This window comes from Pleuronectes platessa, chromosome 24 (genome assembly GCF_947347685.1).
Source record: "Pleuronectes platessa chromosome 24, fPlePla1.1, whole genome shotgun sequence".
NCBI lineage: Eukaryota > Metazoa > Chordata > Actinopteri > Pleuronectiformes > Pleuronectidae > Pleuronectes > Pleuronectes platessa.
The window spans coordinates 14594168-14617675 of NC_070649.1; positions in this window are offsets into that span (position 1 = coordinate 14594168).

The following is a 23508-nucleotide window of genomic DNA, read 5'->3' on the forward strand; positions in this document are numbered from 1 at the left end:
GGTGATCCTTCCTTTGATGGACTGGTGATCAGCCCTGTGATGGACTGGTGATCCTCCTTGTGATGGACTGGTGATCCTCCCTGTGATGGATTGGTGATCCTCCCTTTGATGGACTGTTGATCCTCCCTGTGATGGACTGGTGATCCTCCCTCTGATGGACTGGTGATCCTCCCTGTGATGGACTGGTGATCCTTCCTGTGATGGACTGGTGATGAGCCCTGTGATGGACTGGTGATCAGCCCTGTGTTGGACTGGTGATCAGCCCTGTGATGGACTGGTGATCCTCCCGGTGATGGACTGGTGATCAGCTCTGTGTTGGACCGGTGATGAGCCCTGTGTTGGACTAGTTATCCTCCCTTTGATGGACTGGTGATCCTCCCTTTGATGGACTGGTTATAGCCCCTGTGATGGACTGGTTATCAGCCATGTGATGGACTGGTGATCCTCCCTTTGATGGACTGGTGATCCTTCCTGTATTGGACTGGTGATCAGACCTGTGTTGGACTGGTGATCAGACCTGTGATGGACTGGTGATGAGCCCTGTGATGGACTGGTGATCAGCCCTATGTTGAACTGGTGATCAGACCTGTGATGGACTGGTGATGAGCCCTGTCATGGACTGGTGATCCTCCTTGTGATGGACTGGTGATCCTCCCTCTAATGGACTGGTGATCAGCCCTGTGATGGACTGGTGATCCTACCTGTGCTGGATTAGTGATCCTCCCTGTGATGGACTGGTGATCCTCCCTGTGATGGACTAGTGATCCTCCCTTTGATGGACTGGTGATGAGCCCTGTGATGGACTGGTGATCAGCCCTGTGTTGGACTGGTGATCCTCCCTGTGTTGGACTGGTGATCAGCCCTATGTTGGACCGGTGATGAGCCCTTTGTTGGACTGGTGATCCTCCCTTTGATGGACTGGTGATCCTCCCTTTGATGGGCTGGTTACCAGCCCTGTGATGGACTGGTGATCCTCCCTTTGATGGACTGGTGATCCTCCCTTTGATGGACTGGTTATAGCCCCTGTGATGGACTGGTTATCAGCCATGTGATGGACTGGTGATCCTCCCTTTGATGGACTGGTGATCCTTCCTGTATTGGACTGGTGATCAGACCTGTGTTGGACTGGTGATCAGACCTGTGATGGACTGGTGATGAGCCCTGTGATGGACTGGTGATCAGCCTTGTGTTGGACTGGTTAACAGACCTGTGATGGACTGGTGATCAGCCCTGTGATGGACTGGTGATCCTCCCTTTGACGGACTGGTCATCCTCCCTTTGATGGGCTGGTTATCAGCCCTGTGATGGACGGTTGATCCTCCCTTTGATGTACTGGTGATCATCCCTTTGATGGACTGGTTATAGCCCCTTTGATGGACTGGTGATCAGCCCTGTGATGGAGGTGATCCTCCTTGTGATGGACTGGTGATCCTCCCTCTGATGGACTGGTGATCAGGCCTGTGATGGACTGGTGATCCTCCCTGTGATGGATTGGTGATCCTCCCTGTGATGGACTGGTGATCCTCCCTGTGATGGACTGGTGATCAGCCCTGTGATGGACTGGTGATCCTCCCTGTGATGGACTGGTGATCCTCCCTCTGATGGACTGGTGATCAGCCCTCGATGGACTGGTGATCCTCCCTGTGATGGACTGATGATCCTCCCTCTGATGGACTGGTGATCAGCCCTGTGATGGACTGGTGATCCTCCCTGTGATGGATTGGTGATCCTTCCTTTGATGGACTGGTGATCAGCCCTGTGATGGACTGGTGATCCTCCTTGTGATGGACTGGTGATCCTCCCTGTGATGGATTGGTGATCCTCCCTGTGATGGATTGTTGATCCTCCCTGTGATGGACTGGTGATCCTCCCTCTGATGGACTGGTGATCCTCCCTGTGATGGACTGGTGATCCTTCCTGTGATGGACTGGTGATGAGCCCTGTGATGGACTGGTGATCAGAACTGTGTTGGACTGGTGATCAGCCCTGTGATGGACTGGTGATCCTCCCGGTGATGGACTGGTGATCAGCTCTGTGTTGGACCGGTGATGAGCCCTGTGTTGGACTGGTTATCCTCCCTTTGATGGACTGGTGATCCTCCCTTTGATGGGCTGGTTACCAGCCCTGTGATGGACTGGTGATTCTCCCTGTGATGGACTGGTGATCCTCCCTGTGATGGACTGGTGATCCTCCCTCTGATGGAATGGTGATCAGCCCTATGATGGACTGGTGATCCTCTCTGTGATGGACTGGTGATCCTCCCTTTGATGGACTGGTGATCATCCCTTTGATGGACTGGTTATAACCCCTTCGATGGACTGGTTATCAGCCATGTGATGGATTGGTGATCCTCCCTTTTATGGACTGGTTTTCAGCCCTGTGATGGACTGGTGATCCTCCTTTTGATGGACTGGGGATCCTCCCTCTGATGGACTGGTGATCAGCCCTGTGATGGACTGGTGATCCTCCCTTTGATGGACTGGTGATCAGCCCTGTGATGGACTGGTGATCCTCCCTGTGCTGGATTGGTGATCCTCCCTGTGATGGACTGGTGATCCTCACTGTGATGGACTGGTGATCAGCCCTGTGATGGACTGGTGATCCTCCTTGTGATGGACTGGTGATCCTCCCTGTGATGGATTGGTGATCCTCCCTTTGATGGACTGTTGATCCTCCCTGTGATGGACTGGTGATCCTCCCTCTGATGGACTGGTGATCCTCCCTGTGATGGACTGGTGATCCTTCCTGTGATGGACTTGTGATGAGCCCTGTGATGGACTGGTGATCAGCCCTGTGTTGGACTGGTGATCAGCCCTGTGATGGACTGGTGATCCTCCCGGTGATGGACTGGTGATCAGCTCTGTGTTGGACCGGTGATGAGCCCTGTGTTGGACTAGTTATCCTCCCTTTGATGGACTGGTGATCCTCCCTTTGATGGACTGGTTATAGCCCCTGTGATGGACTGGTTATCAGCCATGTGATGGACTGGTGATCCTCCCTTTGATGGACTGGTGATCCTTCCTGTATTGGACTGGTGATCAGACCTGTGTTGGACTGGTGATCAGACCTGTGATGGACTGGTGATGAGCCCTGTGATGGACTGGTGATCCGCCCTATGTTTAACTGGTGATCAGACCTGTGATGGACTGGTGATGAGCCCTGTCATGGACTGGTGATCCTCCTTGTGATGGACTGGTGATCCTCCCTCTAATGGACTGGTGATCAGCCCTGTGATGGACTGGTGATCCTACCTGTGATGGATTAGTGATCCTCCCTGTGATGGACTGGTGATCCTCCCTGTGATGGACTAGTGATCCTCCCTTTGATGGACTGGTGATGAGCCCTGTGATGGACTGGTGATCAGCCCTGTGTTGGACTGGTGATCCTCCCTGTGTTGGACTGGTGATCAGCCCTATGTTGGACCGGTGATGAGCCCTTTGTTGGACTGGTGATCCTCCCTTTGATGGACTGGTGATCCTCCCTTTGATGGGCTGGTTACCAGCCCTGTGATGGACTGGTGATCCTCCCTTTGATGGACTGGTGATCCTCCCTTTGATGGACTGGTTATAGCCCCTGTGATGGACTGGTTATCAGCCATGTGATGGACTGGTGATCCTCCCTTTGATGAACTGGTGATCCTTCCTGTATTGGACTGGTGATCAGACCTGTGTTGGACTGGTGATCAGACCTGTGATGGACTGGTGATGAGCCCTGTGATGGACTGGTGATCAGCCTTGTGTTGGACTGGTTAACAGACCTGTGATGGACTGGTGATCAGCCCTGTGATGGACTGGTGATCCTCCCTTTGACGGACTGGTCATCCTCCCTTTGATGGGCTGGTTATCAGCCCTGTGATGGACGGTTGATCCTCCCTTTGATGTACTGGTGATCATCCCTTTGATGGACTGGTTATAGCCCCTTTGATGGACTGGTGATCAGCCCTGTGATGGAGGTGATCCTCCTTGTGATGGACTGGTGATCCTCCCTCTGATGGACTGGTGATCAGGCCTGTGATGGACTGGTGATCCTCCCTGTGATGGATTGGTGATCCTCCCTGTGATGGACTGGTGATCCTCCCTGTGATGGACTGGTGATCAGCCCTGTGATGGACTGGTGATCCTCCCTGTGATGGACTGGTGATCCTCCCTCTGATGGACTGGTGATCAGCCCTCGATGGACTGGTGATCCTCCCTGTGATGGACTGATGATCCTCCCTCTGATGGACTGGTGATCAGCCCTGTGATGGACTGGTGATCCTCCCTGTGATGGATTGGTGATCCTTCCTTTGATGGACTGGTGATCAGCCCTGTGATGGACTGGTGATCCTCCTTGTGATGGACTGGTGATCCTCCCTGTGATGGATTGGTGATCCTCCCTGTGATGGATTGTTGATCCTCCCTGTGATGGACTGGTGATCCTCCCTCTGATGGACTGGTGATCCTCCCTGTGATGGACTGGTGATCCTTCCTGTGATGGACTGGTGATGAGCCCTGTGATGGACTGGTGATCAGAACTGTGTTGGACTGGTGATCAGCCCTGTGATGGACTGGTGATCCTCCCGGTGATGGACTGGTGATCAGCTCTGTGTTGGACCGGTGATGAGCCCTGTGTTGGACTGGTTATCCTCCCTTTGATGGACTGGTGATCCTCCCTTTGATGGGCTGGTTACCAGCCCTGTGATGGACTGGTGATTCTCCCTGTGATGGACTTGTGATCCTCCCTGTGATGGACTGGTGATCCTCCCTCTGATGGAATGGTGATCAGCCCTATGATGGACTGGTGATCCTCTCTGTGATGGACTGGTGATCCTCCCTTTGATGGACTGGTGATCATCCCTTTGATGGACTGGTTATAACCCCTTCGATGGACTGGTTATCAGCCATGTGATGGATTGGTGATCCTCCCTTTTATGGACTGGTTTTCAGCCCTGTGATGGACTGGTGATCCTCCTTTTGATGGACTGGGGATCCTCCCTCTGATGGACTGGTGATCAGCCCTGTGATGGACTGGTGATCCTCCCTTTGATGGACTGGTGATCAGCCCTGTGATGGACTGGTGATCCTCCCTGTGCTGGATTGGTGATCCTCCCTGTGATGGACTGGTGATCCTCACTGTGATGGACTGGTGATCAGCCCTGTGATGGACTGGTGATCCTCCCTGTGATGGACTGGTGATCCTCCCTCTGATGGACTGGTGATCCTCCCTTTGATGGACTGGTGATCAGCCCTGTGATGGACTGGTGATCCTCCCTGTGATGGACTGGTGATCAGCCCTGTGATGGACTGGTGATCCTCCCTCTGATGGACTGGTGATCAGCCCTGTGATGGACTGGTGATCCTTCCTGTATTGGACTGGTGATCAGACCTGTGTTGGACTGGTGATCAGACCTGTGATGGACTGGTGATGAGCCCTGTGATGGACTGGTGATCAGCCCTGTGTTGGACTGGTGATCAGACCTGTGATGGACTGGTGATGAGCCCTGTGATGGACTGGTGATCCTCCCTGTAATGAAATGGTGATCCTTCCTGTGATGGACTGGTGATGAGCCCTGTGGTGGACTGGTTAACAGACCTGTGATGGACTGGTGATCAGCCCTGTGATGGACTGGTGATCCTCCCTTTGACGGACTGGTGATCCTCCCTTTGATGGGCTGGTTATCAGCCCTGTGATGGACGGGTGATCCTCCCTTTGATGTACTGGTGATCATCCCTTTGATGGACTGGTTATAGCCCCTTTGATGATCTGGTTATCAGCCATGTGATGGACTGGTGATCCTCCCTTTGATGGACTGGTGATCAGCCCTGTGATGGAGGTGATCCTCCTTGTGATGGACTGGTGATCCTCCCTCTGATGGACTGGTGATCAGGCCTGTGATGGACTGGTGATCCTCCCTGTGATGGATTGGTGATCCTCCCTGTGATGGACTGGTGATCCTCCCTGTGATGGACTGGTGATCAGCCCTGTGATGGACTGGTGATCCTCCCTGTGATGGACTGGTGATCCTCCCTCTGATGGACTGGTGATCCTCCCTTTGATGGGCTGGTTACCAGCCCTGTGATGGACTGGTGATCCTCCCTTTGATGGACTGGTGATCCTCCCTTTGATGGACTGGTTATAGCCCCTGTGATGGACTGGTTATCAGCCATGTGATGGACTGGTGATCCTCCCATTGATGGACTGGTGATCAGCCCATCGATGGACTGGTGATCCTCCCGGTGATGGACTGGTGATCAGCCCTGTGTTAGACTGGTGATCCTCTCTGTGTTGGACTGGTGATCAGCCCTGTGTTGGACCGGTGATGAGCCCTGTGTTGGACTGGTGATCCTCCCTTTGATGGACTGGTGATCCTCCCTTTGATGTGCTGGTTATCAGCCCTGTGATGGACTGGTGATCCTCCCTTTGATGGACTGGTGATCCTCCCTTTGATGGACTGGTTATAGCCCCTTTGATGGACTGGTTATCAGCCATGTGATGGACTGGTGATCCTCCTTGTGATGGACTGGTGATCCTCCCTCTGATGGACTGGTGATCAGCCCTGTGATGGACTGGTGATCCTCCCTGTGATGGATTGGTGATCCTCCCTGTGATGGACTGGTGATCCTCCCTGTGATGGACTGGTGATCAGCCCTGTGATGGACTGTTGATCCTCCCTGTGATGGACTGGTGATCCTCCCTCTGATGGACCGGTTATCAGCCCTATGATGGACTGGTGATCCTCCCTGTGATGGACTGGTGATCCTCCCTCTGATGGACCGGTTATCAGCCCTATGATGGACTGGTGATCCTCCCTGTGATGGACTGGTGATCCTCCCTTTGATGGACTGGTGATCATCCCTTTGATGGACTGGTTATAGCCCCTTTGATGGACTGGTTATCAGCCCTGTGATGGACTGGTGATCCTCCTTGTGATGGACTGGTGATCCTCCCTGTGATGGATTGGTGATCCTCCCTGTGATGGACTGTTGATCCTCCCTGTGATGGACTGGTGATCCTCCCTCTGATGGACTGGTGATCCTCCCTGTGATGGACTGGTGATCCTTCCTGTGATGGACTGGTGATGAGCCCTGTGATGGACTGGTGATCAGAACTGTGTTGGACTGGTGATCAGCCCTGTGATGGACTGGTGATCCTCCCGGTGATGGACTGGTGATCAGCTCTGTGTTGGACCGGTGATGAGCCCTGTGTTGGACTGGTTATCCTCCCTTTGATGGACTGGTGATCCTCCCTTTGATGGGCTGGTTACCAGCCCTGTGATGGACTGGTGATTCTCCCTGTGATGGACTGGTGATCCTCCCTGTGATGGACTGGTGATCCTCCCTCTGATGGAATGGTGATCAGCCCTGTGATGGACTGGTGATCCTCCCTGTGATGGACTGGTGATCAGCCCTGTGATGGACTGGTGATCCTCCCTCTGATGGACTGGTGATCAGCCCTGTGATGGACTGGTGATCCTTCCTGTATTGGACTGGTGATCAGACCTGTGTTGGACTGGTGATCAGACCTGTGATGGACTGGTGATGAGCCCTGTGATGGACTGGTGATCAGCCCTGTGTTGGACTGGTGATCAGACCTGTGATGGACTGGTGATGAGCCCTGTGATGGACTGGTGATCCTCCCTGTAATGAAATGGTGATCCTTCCTGTGATGGACTGGTGATGAGCCCTGTGGTGGACTGGTTAACAGACCTGTGATGGACTGGTGATCAGCCCTGTGATGGACTGGTGATCCTCCCTTTGACGGACTGGTGATCCTCCCTTTGATGGGCTGGTTATCAGCCCTGTGATGGACGGGTGATCCTCCCTTTGATGTACTGGTGATCATCCCTTTGATGGACTGGTTATAGCCCCTTTGATGATCTGGTTATCAGCCATGTGATGGACTGGTGATCCTCCCTTTGATGGACTGGTGATCAGCCCTGTGATGGAGGTGATCCTCCTTGTGATGGACTGGTGATCCTCCCTCTGATGGACTGGTGATCAGGCCTGTGATGGACTGGTGATCCTCCCTGTGATGGATTGGTGATCCTCCCTGTGATGGACTGGTGATCCTCCCTGTGATGGACTGGTGATCAGCCCTGTGATGGACTGGTGATCCTCCCTGTGATGGACTGGTGATCCTCCCTCTGATGGACTGGTGATCCTCCCTTTGATGGGCTGGTTACCAGCCCTGTGATGGACTGGTGATCCTCCCTTTGATGGACTGGTGATCCTCCCTTTGATGGACTGGTTATAGCCCCTGTGATGGACTGGTTATCAGCCATGTGATGGACTGGTGATCCTCCCATTGATGGACTGGTGATCAGCCCATCGATGGACTGGTGATCCTCCCGGTGATGGACTGGTGATCAGCCCTGTGTTAGACTGGTGATCCTCTCTGTGTTGGACTGGTGATCAGCCCTGTGTTGGACCGGTGATGAGCCCTGTGTTGGACTGGTGATCCTCCCTTTGATGGACTGGTGATCCTCCCTTTGATGTGCTGGTTATCAGCCCTGTGATGGACTGGTGATCCTCCCTTTGATGGACTGGTGATCCTCCCTTTGATGGACTGGTTATAGCCCCTTTGATGGACTGGTTATCCGCCATGTGATGGACTGGTGATCCTCCCTTTGATGGACTGGTGATCCTCCTTGTGATGGACTGGTGATCCTCCCTCTGATGGACTGGTGATCAGCCCTGTGATGGACTGGTGATCCTCCCTGTGATGGATTGGTGATCCTCCCTGTGATGGACTGGTGATCCTCCCTGTGATGGACTGGTGATCAGCCCTGTGATGGACTGTTGATCCTCCCTGTGATGGACTGGTGATCCTCCCTCTGATGGACCGGTTATCAGCCCTATGATGGACTGGTGATCCTCCCTGTGATGGACTGGTGATCCTCCCTCTGATGGACCGGTTATCAGCCCTATGATGGACTGGTGATCCTCCCTGTGATGGACTGGTGATCCTCCCTTTGATGGACTGGTGATCATCCCTTTGATGGACTGGTTATAGCCCCTTTGATGGACTGGTTATCAGCCATGTGATGGACTGGTGATCCTCCCTTTGATGGACTGGTGATCAGCCCTGTGATGGACTGGTGATCCTCCTTGTTATGGACTGGTGATGCTCCCTCTGATGGACTGGTGATCAGCCCTGTGATGGACTGGTGATCCTCCCTGTGCTGGATTGGTGATCCTCCTTGTTATGGACTGGTGATCCTCCCTCTGATGGACTGGTGATCAGCCCTGTGATGGACTGGTGATCCTCCCTGTGCTGGATTGGTGATCCTCCCTGTGATGGACTGGTGATCCTCCCTGTGATGGACTGGTGATCAGCACTGTGATGGACTGGTGATCCTCCCTTTGACGGACTGGTGATCCTCCCTTTGATGGGCTGGTTATCAGCCCTGTGATGGACGGTTGATCCTCCCTTTGATGTACTGGTGATCATCCCTTTGATGGACTGGTTATAGCCCCTTTGATGGACTGGTTATCAGCCATGTGATGGACTGGTGATCCTCCCTTTGATGGACTGGTGATCAGCCCTGTGATGGAGGTGATCCTCCTTGTGATGGACTGGTGATCCTCCCTCTGATGGACTGGTGATCAGGCCTGTGATGGACTGGTGATCCTCCCTGTGATGGATTGGTGATCCTCCCTGTGATGGACTGGTGATCCTCCCTGTGATGGACTGGTGATCAGCCCTGTGATGGACTGGTGATCCTCCCTGTGATGGACTGGTGATCCTCCCTCTGATGGACTGGTGATCAGCCCTATGATGGACTGGTGATCCTCTCTGTGATGGACTGGTGATCCTCCCTTTGATGGACTGGTGATGAGCCCTGTGATGGACTGGTAATCCTCCTTGTGATGGACTGGTGATCCTCCCTTTGATGGACTGGTGATCATCCCTGTGATGGACTGGTGATCCTCCCTGTGATGGACTGGTGATCAGCCCTGTGATGGACTGGTGATCCTCCCTGTGATGGATTGGTGATCCTCCCTGTGATGGACGGGTGATCCTCCCTGTGATGGACTGGTGATCCTTCCTGTGATGGACTGGTGATGAGCCCTGTGATGGACTGGTGATCCTCCCTGTGATGGACTGGTGATCCTCCCTCTGATGGACTGGTGATCCTCCCTGTGATGGACTGGTGATCCTTCCTGTGATGGACTGGTGATGAGCCCTGTGATGGACTGGTGATCAGAACTGTGTTGGACTGGTGATCAGCCCTGTGATGGACTGGTGATCCTCCCGGTGATGGACTGGTGATCAGCTCTGTGTTGGACCGGTGATGAGCCCTGTGTTGGACTGGTTATCCTCCCTTTGATGGACTGGTGATCCTCCCTTTGATGGGCTGGTTACCAGCCCTGTGATGGACTGGTGATTCTCCCTGTGATGGACTGGTGATCCTCCCTGTGATGGACTGGTGATCCTCCCTCTGATGGAATGGTGATCAGCCCTATGATGGACTGGTGATCCTCTCTGTGATGGACTGGTGATCCTCCCTTTGATGGACTGGTGATCATCCCTTTGATGGACTGGTTATAACCCCTTCGATGGACTGGTTATCAGCCATGTGATGGATTGGTGATCCTCCCTTTTATGGACTGGTTTTCAGCCCTGTGATGGACTGGTGATCCTCCTTTTGATGGACTGGGGATCCTCCCTCTGATGGACTGGTGATCAGCCCTGTGATGGACTGGTGATCCTCCCTTTGATGGACTGGTGATCAGCCCTGTGATGGACTGGTGATCCTCCCTGTGCTGGATTGGTGATCCTCCCTGTGATGGACTGGTGATCCTCACTGTGATGGACTGGTGATCAGCCCTGTGATGGACTGGTGATCCTCCCTGTGATGGACTGGTGATCCTCCCTCTGATGGACTGGTGATCCTCCCTTTGATGGAATGGTGATCAGCCCTGTGATGGACTGGTGATCCTCCCTGTGATGGACTGGTGATCAGCCCTGTGATGGACTGGTGATCCTCCCTCTGATGGACTGGTGATCAGCCCTGTGATGGACTGGTGATCCTTCCTGTATTGGACTGGTGATCAGACCTGTGTTGGACTGGTGATCAGACCTGTGATGGACTGGTGATGAGCCCTGTGATGGACTGGTGATCAGCCCTGTGTTGGACTGGTGATCAGACCTGTGATGGACTGGTGATGAGCCCTGTGATGGACTGGTGATCCTCCCTGTAATGAAATGGTGATCCTTCCTGTGATGGACTGGTGATGAGCCCTGTGGTGGACTGGTTAACAGACCTGTGATGGACTGGTGATCAGCCCTGTGATGGACTGGTGATCCTCCCTTTGAAGGACTGGTGATCCTCCCTTTGATGGGCTGGTTATCAGCCCTGTGATGGACGGGTGATCCTCCCTTTGATGTACTGGTGATCATCCCTTTGATGGACTGGTTATAGCCCCTTTGATGATCTGGTTATCAGCCATGTGATGGACTGGTGATCCTCCCTTTGATGGACTGGTGATCAGCCCTGTGATGGAGGTGATCCTCCTTGTGATGGACTGGTGATCCTCCCTCTGATGGACTGGTGATCAGGCCTGTGATGGACTGGTGATCCTCCCTGTGATGGATTGGTGATCCTCCCTGTGATGGACTGGTGATCCTCCCTGTGATGGACTGGTGATCAGCCCTGTGATGGACTGGTGATCCTCCCTGTGATGGACTGGTGATCCTCCCTCTGATGGACTGGTGATCCTCCCTTTGATGGACTGGTGATCCTCCCTTTGATGTGCTGGTTATCAGCCCTGTGATGGACTGGTGATCCTCCCTTTGATGGACTGGTGATCCTCCCTTTGATGGACTGGTTATAGCCCCTTTGATGGACTGGTTATCAGCCATGTGATGGACTGGTGATCCTCCCTTTGATGGACTGGTGATCCTCCTTGTGATGGACTGGTGATCCTCCCTCTGATGGACTGGTGATCAGCCCTGTGATGGACTGGTGATCCTCCCTGTGATGGATTGGTGATCCTCCCTGTGATGGACTGGTGATCCTCCCTGTGATGGACTGGTGATCAGCCCTGTGATGGACTGTTGATCCTCCCTGTGATGGACTGGTGATCCTCCCTCTGATGGACCGGTTATCAGCCCTATGATGGACTGGTGATCCTCCCTGTGATGGACTGGTGATCCTCCCTCTGATGGACCGGTTATCAGCCCTATGATGGACTGGTGATCCTCCCTGTGATGGACTGGTGATCCTCCCTTTGATGGACTGGTGATCATCCCTTTGATGGACTGGTTATAGCCCCTTTGATGGACTGGTTATCAGCCATGTGATGGACTGGTGATCCTCCCTTTGATGGACTGGTGATCAGCCCTGTGATGGACTGGTGATCCTCCTTGTTATGGACTGGTGATGCTCCCTCTGATGGACTGGTGATCAGCCCTGTGATGGACTGGTGATCCTCCCTGTGCTGGATTGGTGATCCTCCTTGTTATGGACTGGTGATCCTCCCTCTGATGGACTGGTGATCAGCCCTGTGATGGACTGGTGATCCTCCCTGTGCTGGATTGGTGATCCTCCCTGTGATGGACTGGTGATCCTCCCTGTGATGGACTGGTGATCAGCACTGTGATGGACTGGTGATCCTCCCTTTGACGGACTGGTGATCCTCCCTTTGATGGGCTGGTTATCAGCCCTGTGATGGACGGTTGATCCTCCCTTTGATGTACTGGTGATCATCCCTTTGATGGACTGGTTATAGCCCCTTTGATGGACTGGTTATCAGCCATGTGATGGACTGGTGATCCTCCCTTTGATGGACTGGTGATCAGCCCTGTGATGGAGGTGATCCTCCTTGTGATGGACTGGTGATCCTCCCTCTGATGGACTGGTGATCAGGCCTGTGATGGACTGGTGATCCTCCCTGTGATGGATTGGTGATCCTCCCTGTGATGGACTGGTGATCCTCCCTGTGATGGACTGGTGATCAGCCCTGTGATGGACTGGTGATCCTCCCTGTGATGGACTGGTGATCCTCCCTCTGATGGACTGGTGATCAGCCCTATGATGGACTGGTGATCCTCTCTGTGATGGACTGGTGATCCTCCCTTTGATGGACTGGTGATGAGCCCTGTGATGGACTGGTAATCCTCCTTGTGATGGACTGGTGATCCTCCCTTTGATGGACTGGTGATCATCCCTGTGATGGACTGGTGATCCTCCCTGTGATGGACTGGTGATCAGCCCTGTGATGGACTGGTGATCCTCCCTGTGATGGATTGGTGATCCTCCCTGTGATGGACGGGTGATCCTCCCTGTGATGGACTGGTGATCCTTCCTGTGATGGACTGGTGATGAGCCCTGTGATGGACTGGTGATCCTCCCTGTGATGGACTGGTGATCCTCCCTCTGATGGACTGGTGATCCTCCCTGTGATGGACTGGTGATCCTTCCTGTGATGGACTGGTGATGAGCCCTGTGATGGACTGGTGATCAGAACTGTGTTGGACTGGTGATCAGCCCTGTGATGGACTGGTGATCCTCCCGGTGATGGACTGGTGATCAGCTCTGTGTTGGACCGGTGATGAGCCCTGTGTTGGACTGGTTATCCTCCCTTTGATGGACTGGTGATCCTCCCTTTGATGGGCTGGTTACCAGCCCTGTGATGGACTGGTGATTCTCCCTGTGATGGACTGGTGATCCTCCCTGTGATGGACTGGTGATCCTCCCTCTGATGGAATGGTGATCAGCCCTATGATGGACTGGTGATCCTCTCTGTGATGGACTGGTGATCCTCCCTTTGATGGACTGGTGATCATTCCTTTGATGGACTGGTTATAACCCCTTCGATGGACTGGTTATCAGCCATGTGATGGATTGGTGATCCTCCCTGTGATGGACTGGTGATCAGCCCTGTGATGGACTGGTGATCCTCCCTCTGATGGACTGGTGATCAGCCCTGTGATGGACTGGTGATCCTTCCTGTATTGGACTGGTGATCAGACCTGTGTTGGACTGGTGATCAGACCTGTGATGGACTGGTGATGAGCCCTGTGATGGACTGGTGATCAGCCCTGTGTTGGACTGGTGATCAGACCTGTGATGGACTGGTGATGAGCCCTGTGATGGACTGGTGATCCTCCCTGTAATGAAATGGTGATCCTTCCTGTGATGGACTGGTGATGAGCCCTGTGGTGGACTGGTTAACAGACCTGTGATGGACTGGTGATCAGCCCTGTGATGGACTGGTGATCCTCCCTTTGAAGGACTGGTGATCCTCCCTTTGATGGGCTGGTTATCAGCCCTGTGATGGACGGGTGATCCTCCCTTTGATGTACTGGTGATCATCCCTTTGATGGACTGGTTATAGCCCCTTTGATGATCTGGTTATCAGCCATGTGATGGACTGGTGATCCTCCCTTTGATGGACTGGTGATCAGCCCTGTGATGGAGGTGATCCTCCTTGTGATGGACTGGTGATCCTCCCTCTGATGGACTGGTGATCAGGCCTGTGATGGACTGGTGATCCTCCCTGTGATGGATTGGTGATCCTCCCTGTGATGGACTGGTGATCCTCCCTGTGATGGACTGGTGATCAGCCCTGTGATGGACTGGTGATCCTCCCTGTGATGGACTGGTGATCCTCCCTCTGATGGACTGGTGATCCTCCCTTTGATGGACTGGTGATCCTCCCTTTGATGTGCTGGTTATCAGCCCTGTGATGGACTGGTGATCCTCCCTTTGATGGACTGGTGATCCTCCCTTTGATGGACTGGTTATAGCCCCTTTGATGGACTGGTTATCAGCCATGTGATGGACTGGTGATCCTCCCTTTGATGGACTGGTGATCCTCCTTGTGATGGACTGGTGATCCTCCCTCTGATGGACTGGTGATCAGCCCTGTGATGGACTGGTGATCCTCCCTGTGATGGATTGGTGATCCTCCCTGTGATGGACTGGTGATCCTCCCTGTGATGGACTGGTGATCAGCCCTGTGATGGACTGTTGATCCTCCCTGTGATGGACTGGTGATCCTCCCTCTGATGGACCGGTTATCAGCCCTATGATGGACTGGTGATCCTCCCTGTGATGGACTGGTGATCCTCCCTCTGATGGACCGGTTATCAGCCCTATGATGGACTGGTGATCCTCCCTGTGATGGACTGGTGATCCTCCCTTTGATGGACTGGTGATCATCCCTTTGATGGACTGGTTATAGCCCCTTTGATGGACTGGTTATCAGCCATGTGATGGACTGGTGATCCTCCCTTTGATGGACTGGTGATCAGCCCTGTGATGGACTGGTGATCCTCCTTGTTATGGACTGGTGATGCTCCCTCTGATGGACTGGTGATCAGCCCTGTGATGGACTGGTGATCCTCCCTGTGCTGGATTGGTGATCCTCCTTGTTATGGACTGGTGATCCTCCCTCTGATGGACTGGTGATCAGCCCTGTGATGGACTGGTGATCCTCCCTGTGCTGGATTGGTGATCCTCCCTGTGATGGACTGGTGATCCTCCCTGTGATGGACTGGTGATCAGCACTGTGATGGACTGGTGATCCTCCCTTTGACGGACTGGTGATCCTCCCTTTGATGGGCTGGTTATCAGCCCTGTGATGGACGGTTGATCCTCCCTTTGATGTACTGGTGATCATCCCTTTGATGGACTGGTTATAGCCCCTTTGATGGACTGGTTATCAGCCATGTGATGGACTGGTGATCCTCCCTTTGATGGACTGGTGATCAGCCCTGTGATGGAGGTGATCCTCCTTGTGATGGACTGGTGATCCTCCCTCTGATGGACTGGTGATCAGGCCTGTGATGGACTGGTGATCCTCCCTGTGATGGATTGGTGATCCTCCCTGTGATGGACTGGTGATCCTCCCTGTGATGGACTGGTGATCAGCCCTGTGATGGACTGGTGATCCTCCCTGTGATGGACTGGTGATCCTCCCTCTGATGGACTGGTGATCAGCCCTATGATGGACTGGTGATCCTCTCTGTGATGGACTGGTGATCCTCCCTTTGATGGACTGGTGATGAGCCCTGTGATGGACTGGTAATCCTCCTTGTGATGGACTGGTGATCCTCCCTTTGATGGACTGGTGATCATCCCTGTGATGGACTGGTGATCCTCCCTGTGATGGATTGGTGATCCTCCCTGTGATGGACGGGTGATCCTCCCTGTGATGGACTGGTGATCCTTCCTGTGATGGACTGGTGATGAGCCCTGTGATGGACTGGTGATCAGCCCTGTGTTGGACTGGTGATCCTCCCTGTGTTGGACTGGTGATCAGCCCTGTGTTGGACCGGTGATGAGCCCTGTGTTGGACTGGTGATCCTCCCTTTGATGGACTGGTGATCCTCCCTTTGATGGGCTGGTTACCAGCCCTGTGATGGACTGGTGGTCCTCCCTTTGATGGACTGGTGATCCTCCCTTTGATGGACTGGTTATAGCCCCTGTGATGGACTGGTTATCAGCCATGTGATGGACTGGTGATCCTCCCTTTGATGGACTGGTGATCAGCCCTGTGATGGACTGGTGATCCTCCCTGTGATGGACTGATGATCCTCCCTCTGATGGACTGGTGATCAGCCCTGTGATGGACTGGTGATCCTCCCTGTGATGGATTGGTGATCCTCCCTTTGATGGACTGGTGATCAGCCCGGTGATGGACTGGTGATCCTCCTTGTGATGGACTGGTGATCCTCCCTGTGATGGATTGGTGATCCTCCCTGTGATGGACTGTTGATCCTCCCTGTGATGGACTGGTGATCCTCCCTCTGATGGACTGGTGATCCTCCCTGTGATGGACTGGTGATCCTTCCTGTGATGGACTGGTGATGAGCCCTGTGATGGACTGGTGATGAGCCCTGTGATGGACTGGTGATCCTCCCTGTAATGAATTGGTGATCCTTCCTGTGATGGACTGGTGATGAGCCCTGTGATGGACTGGTGATCAGCCTTGTGTTGGACTGGTTAACAGACCTGTGATGGACTGGTGATCAGCCCTGTGATGGACTGGTGATCCTCCCTTTGACGGACTGGTGATCCTCCCTTTGATGGGCTGGTTATCAGCCCTGTGATGGACGGTTGATCCTCCCTTTGATGTACTGGTGATCATCCCTTTGATGGACTGGTTATAGTCCCTTTGATGGACTGGTTATCAGCCATGTGATGGACTGGTGATCCTCCCTTTGATGGACTGGTGATCAGCCCTGTGATGGAGGTGATCCTCCTTGTGATGGACTGGTGATCCTCCCTCTGATGGACTGGTGATCAGGCCTGTGATGGACTGGTGATCCTCCCTGTGATGGATTGGTGATCCTCCCTGTGATGGACTGGTGATCCTCCCTGTGATGGACTGGTGATCAGCCCTGTGATGGACTGGTCATCCTCCCTGTGATGGACTGGTGATCCTCCCTCTGATGGACTGGTGATCAGCCCTCGATGGACTGGTGATCCTCCCTGTGATGGACTGATGATCCTCCCTCTGATGGACTGGTGATCAGCCCTGTGATGGACTGGTGATCCTCCCTGTGATGGATTGGTGATCCTTCCTTTGATGGACTGGTGATCAGCCCTGTGATGGACTGGTGATCCTCCTTGTGATGGACTGTTGATCCTCCCTGTGATGGATTGGTGATCCTCCCTGTGATGGACTGTTGATCCTCCCTGTGATGGACTGGTGATCCTCCCTCTGATGGACTGGTGATCCTCCCTGTGATGGACTGGTGATCCTTCCTGTGATGGACTGGTGATGAGCCCTGTGATCTACTGGTGATCAGAACTGTGTTGGACTGGTGATCAGCCCTGTGATGGACTGGTGATCCTCCCGGTGATGGACTGGTGATCAGCTCTGTGTTGGACCGGTGATGAGCCCTGTGTTGGACTGGTTATCCTCCCTTTGATGGACAGGTGATCCTCCCTTTGATGGGCTGGTTACCAGCCCTGTGATGGACTGGTGATTCTCCCTGTGATGGACTGGTGATCCTCCCTGTGATGGACTGGTGATCCTCCCTCTGATGGAATGGTGATCAGCCCTATGATGGACTGGTGATCCTCTCTGTGATGGACTGGTGATCCTCCCTTTGATGGACTGGTGATCATCCCTTTGATGGACTGGTTATAACCCCTTCGATGGACTGGTTATCAGCCATGTGATGGATTGGTGATCCTCCCTTTTATGGACTGGTTTTCAGCCCTGTGATGGACTGGTGATCCTCCTTTTGATGGACTGGGGATCCTCCCTCTGATGGACTGGTGATCAGCCCTGTGATGGACTGGTGATCCTCCCTTTGATGGACTGGTGATCAGCCCTGTGATGGACTGGTAATCCTCCTTGTGATGGACTGGTGATCCTCCCTCTGATGGACTGGTGATCAGCCCTGTGATGGACTGGTGATCCTCCCTGTGATGGATTGGTGATCCTCCCTGTGATGGACGGGTGATCCTCCCTGTGATGGACTGGTGATCCTTCCTGTGATGGACTGGTGATGAGCCCTGTGATGGACTGGTGATCAGCCCTGTGTTGGACTGGTGATCCTCCCTGTGTTGGACTGGTGATCCTTCCTTTGATGGACTGGTGATCAGCCCTGTGATGGACTGGTGATCCTCCTTGTGATGGACTGGTGATCCTCCCTGTGATGGATTGGTGATCCTCCCTTTGATGGACTGTTGATCCTCCCTGTGATGGACTGGTGATCCTCCCTCTGATGGACTGGTGATCCTCCCTGTGATGGACTGGTGATCCTTCCTGTGATGGACTGGTGATGAGCCCTGTGATGGACTGGTGATCAGCCCTGTGTTGGACTGGTGATCAGCCCTGTGATGGACTGGTGATCCTCCCGGTGATGGACTGGTGATCAGCTCTGTGTTGGACCGGTGATGAGCCCTGTGTTGGACTAGTTATCCTCCCTTTGATGGACTGGTGATCCTCCCTTTGATGGACTGGTTATAGCCCCTGTGATGGACTGGTTATCAGCCATGTGATGGACTGGTGATCCTCCCTTTGATGGACTGGTGATCCTTCCTGTATTGGACTGGTGATCAGACCTGTGTTGGACTGGTGATCAGACCTGTGATGGACTGGTGATGAGCCCTGTGATGGACTGGTGATCAGCCCTATGTTGAACTGGTGATCAGACCTGTGATGGACTGGTGATGAGCCCTGTCATGGACTGGTGATCCTCCTTGTGATGGACTGGTGATCCTCCCTCTAATGGACTGGTGATCAGCCCTGTGATGGACTGGTGATCCTACCTGTGCTGGATTAGTGATCCTCCCTGTGATGGACTGGTGATCCTCCCTGTGATGGACTAGTGATCCTCCCTTTGATGGACTGGTGATGAGCCCTGTGATGGACTGGTGATCAGCCCTGTGTTGGACTGGTGATCCTCCCTGTGTTGGACTGGTGATCAGCCCTATGTTGGACCGGTGATGAGCCCTTTGTTGGACTGGTGATCCTCCCTTTGATGGACTGGTGATCCTCCCTTTGATGGGCTGGTTACCAGCCCTGTGATGGACTGGTGATCCTCCCTTTGATGGACTGGTGATCCTCCCTTTGATGGACTGGTTATAGCCCCTGTGATGGACTGGTTATCAGCCATGTGATGGACTGGTGATCCTCCCTTTGATGGACTGGTGATCCTTCCTGTATTGGACTGGTGATCAGACCTGTGTTGGACTGGTGATCAGACCTGTGATGGACTGGTGATGAGCCCTGTGATGGACTGGTGATCAGCCTTGTGTTGGACTGGTTAACAGACCTGTGATGGACTGGTGATCAGCCCTGTGATGGACTGGTGATCCTCCCTTTGACGGACTGGTCATCCTCCCTTTGATGGGCTGGTTATCAGCCCTGTGATGGACGGTTGATCCTCCCTTTGATGTACTGGTGATCATCCCTTTGATGGACTGGTTATAGCCCCTTTGATGGACTGGTGATCAGCCCTGTGATGGAGGTGATCCTCCTTGTGATGGACTGGTGATCCTCCCTCTGATGGACTGGTGATCAGGCCTGTGATGGACTGGTGATCCTCCCTGTGATGGATTGGTGATCCTCCCTGTGATGGACTGGTGATCCTCCCTGTGATGGACTGGTGATCAGCCCTGTGATGGACTGGTGATCCTCCCTGTGATGGACTGGTGATCCTCCCTCTGATGGACTGGTGATCAGCCCTCGATGGACTGGTGATCCTCCCTGTGATGGACTGATGATCCTCCCTCTGATGGACTGGTGATCAGCCCTGTGATGGACTGGTGATCCTCCCTGTGATGGATTGGTGATCCTTCCTTTCATGGACTGGTGATCAGCCCTGTGATGGACTGGTGATCCTCCTTGTGATGGACTGGTGATCCTCCCTGTGATGGATTGGTGATCCTCCCTGTGATGGATTGTTGATCCTCCCTGTGATGGACTGGTGATCCTCCCTCTGATGGACTGGTGATCCTCCCTGTGATGGACTGGTGATCCTTCCTGTGATGGACTGGTGATGAGCCCTGTGATGGACTGGTGATCAGAACTGTGTTGGACTGGTGATCAGCCCTGTGATGGACTGGTGATCCTCCCGGTGATGGACTGGTGATCAGCTCTGTGTTGGACCGGTGATGAGCCCTGTGTTGGACTGGTTATCCTCCCTTTGATGGACTGGTGATCCTCCCTTTGATGGGCTGGTTACCAGCCCTGTGATGGACTGGTGATTCTCCCTGTGATGGACTGGTGATCCTCCCTGTGATGGACTGGTGATCCTCCCTCTGATGGAATGGTGATCAGCCCTATGATGGACTGGTGATCCTCTCTGTGATGGACTGGTGATCCTCCCTTTGATGGACTGGTGATCATCCCTTTGATGGACTGGTTATAACCCCTTCGATGGACTGGTTATCAGCCATGTGATGGATTGGTGATCCTCCCTTTTATGGACTGGTTTTCAGCCCTGTGATGGACTGGTGATCCTCCTTTTGATGGACTGGGGATCCTCCCTCTGATGGACTGGTGATCAGCCCTGTGATGGACTGGTGATCCTCCCTTTGATGGACTGGTGATCAGCCCTGTGATGGACTGGTGATCCTCCCTGTGCTGGATTGGTGATCCTCCCGGTGATGGACTGGTGATCAGCTCTGTGTTGGACCGGTGATGAGCCCTGTGTTGGACTAGTTATCCTCCCTTTGATGGACTGGTGATCCTCCCTTTGATGGACTGGTTATAGCCCCTGTGATGGACTGGTTATCAGCCATGTGATGGACTGGTGATCCTCCCTTTGATGGACTGGTGATCCTTCCTGTATTGGACTGGTGATCAGACCTGTGTTGGACTGGTGATCAGACCTGTGATGGACTGGTGATGAGCCCTGTGATGGACTGGTGATCAGCCCTATGTTGAACTGGTGATCAGACCTGTGATGGACTGGTGATGAGCCCTGTCATGGACTGGTGATCCTCCTTGTGATGGACTGGTGATCCTCCCTCTAATGGACTGGTGATCAGCCCTGTGATGGACTGGTGATCCTACCTGTGCTGGATTAGTGATCCTCCCTGTGATGGACTGGTGATCCTCCCTGTGATGGACTAGTGATCCTCCCTTTGATGGACTGGTGATGAGCCCTGTGATGGACTGGTGATCAGCCCTGTGTTGGACTGGTGATCCTCCCTGTGTTGGACTGGTGATCAGCCCTATGTTGGACCGGTGATGAGCCCTTTGTTGGACTGGTGATCCTCCCTTTGATGGACTGGTGATCCTCCCTTTGATGGGCTGGTTACCAGCCCTGTGATGGACTGGTGATCCTCCCTTTGATGGACTGGTGATCCTCCCTTTGATGGACTGGTTATAGCCCCTGTGATGGACTGGTTATCAGCCATGTGATGGACTGGTGATCCTCCCTTTGATGGACTGGTGATCCTTCCTGTATTGGACTGGTGATCAGACCTGTGTTGGACTGGTGATCAGACCTGTGATGGACTGGTGATGAGCCCTGTGATGGACTGGTGATCAGCCTTGTGTTGGACTGGTTAACAGACCTGTGATGGACTGGTGATCAGCCCTGTGATGGACTGGTGATCCTCCCTTTGACGGACTGGTCATCCTCCCTTTGATGGGCTGGTTATCAGCCCTGTGATGGACGGTTGATCCTCCCTTTGATGTACTGGTGATCATCCCTTTGATGGACTGGTTATAGCCCCTTTGATGGACTGGTGATCAGCCCTGTGATGGAGGTGATCCTCCTTGTGATGGACTGGTGATCCTCCCTCTGATGGACTGGTGATCAGGCCTGTGATGGACTGGTGATCCTCCCTGTGATGGATTGGTGATCCTCCCTGTGATGGACTGGTGATCCTCCCTGTGATGGACTGGTGATCAGCCCTGTGATGGACTGGTGATCCTCCCTGTGATGGACTGGTGATCCTCCCTCTGATGGACTGGTGATCAGCCCTCGATGGACTGGTGATCCTCCCTGTGATGGACTGATGATCCTCCCTCTGATGGACTGGTGATCAGCCCTGTGATGGACTGGTGATCCTCCCTGTGATGGATTGGTGATCCTTCCTTTCATGGACTGGTGATCAGCCCTGTGATGGACTGGTGATCCTCCTTGTGATGGACTGGTGATCCTCCCTGTGATGGATTGGTGATCCTCCCTGTGATGGATTGTTGATCCTCCCTGTGATGGACTGGTGATCCTCCCTCTGATGGACTGGTGATCCTCCCTGTGATGGACTGGTGATCCTTCCTGTGATGGACTGGTGATGAGCCCTGTGATGGACTGGTGATCAGAACTGTGTTGGACTGGTGATCAGCCCTGTGATGGACTGGTGATCCTCCCGGTGATGGACTGGTGATCAGCTCTGTGTTGGACCGGTGATGAGCCCTGTGTTGGACTGGTTATCCTCCCTTTGATGGACTGGTGATCCTCCCTTTGATGGGCTGGTTACCAGCCCTGTGATGGACTGGTGATTCTCCCTGTGATGGACTGGTGATCCTCCCTGTGATGGACTGGTGATCCTCCCTCTGATGGAATGGTGATCAGCCCTATGATGGACTGGTGATCCTCTCTGTGATGGACTGGTGATCCTCCCTTTGATGGACTGGTGATCATCCCTTTGATGGACTGGTTATAACCCCTTCGATGGACTGGTTATCAGCCATGTGATGGATTGGTGATCCTCCCTTTTATGGACTGGTTTTCAGCCCTGTGATGGACTGGTGATCCTCCTTTTGATGGACTGGGGATCCTCCCTCTGATGGACTGGTGATCAGCCCTGTGATGGACTGGTGATCCTCCCTTTGATGGACTGGTGATCAGCCCTGTGATGGACTGGTGATCCTCCCTGTGCTGGATTGGTGATCCTCCCTGTGATGGACTGGTGATCCTCACTGTGATGGACTGGTGATCAGCCCTGTGATGGACTGGTGATCCTCCTTGTGATGGACTGGTGATCCTCCCTGTGATGGATTGGTGATCCTCCCTTTGATGGACTGTTGATCCTCCCTGTGATGGACTGGTGATCCTCCCTCTGATGGACTGGTGATCCTCCCTGTGATGGACTGGTGATCC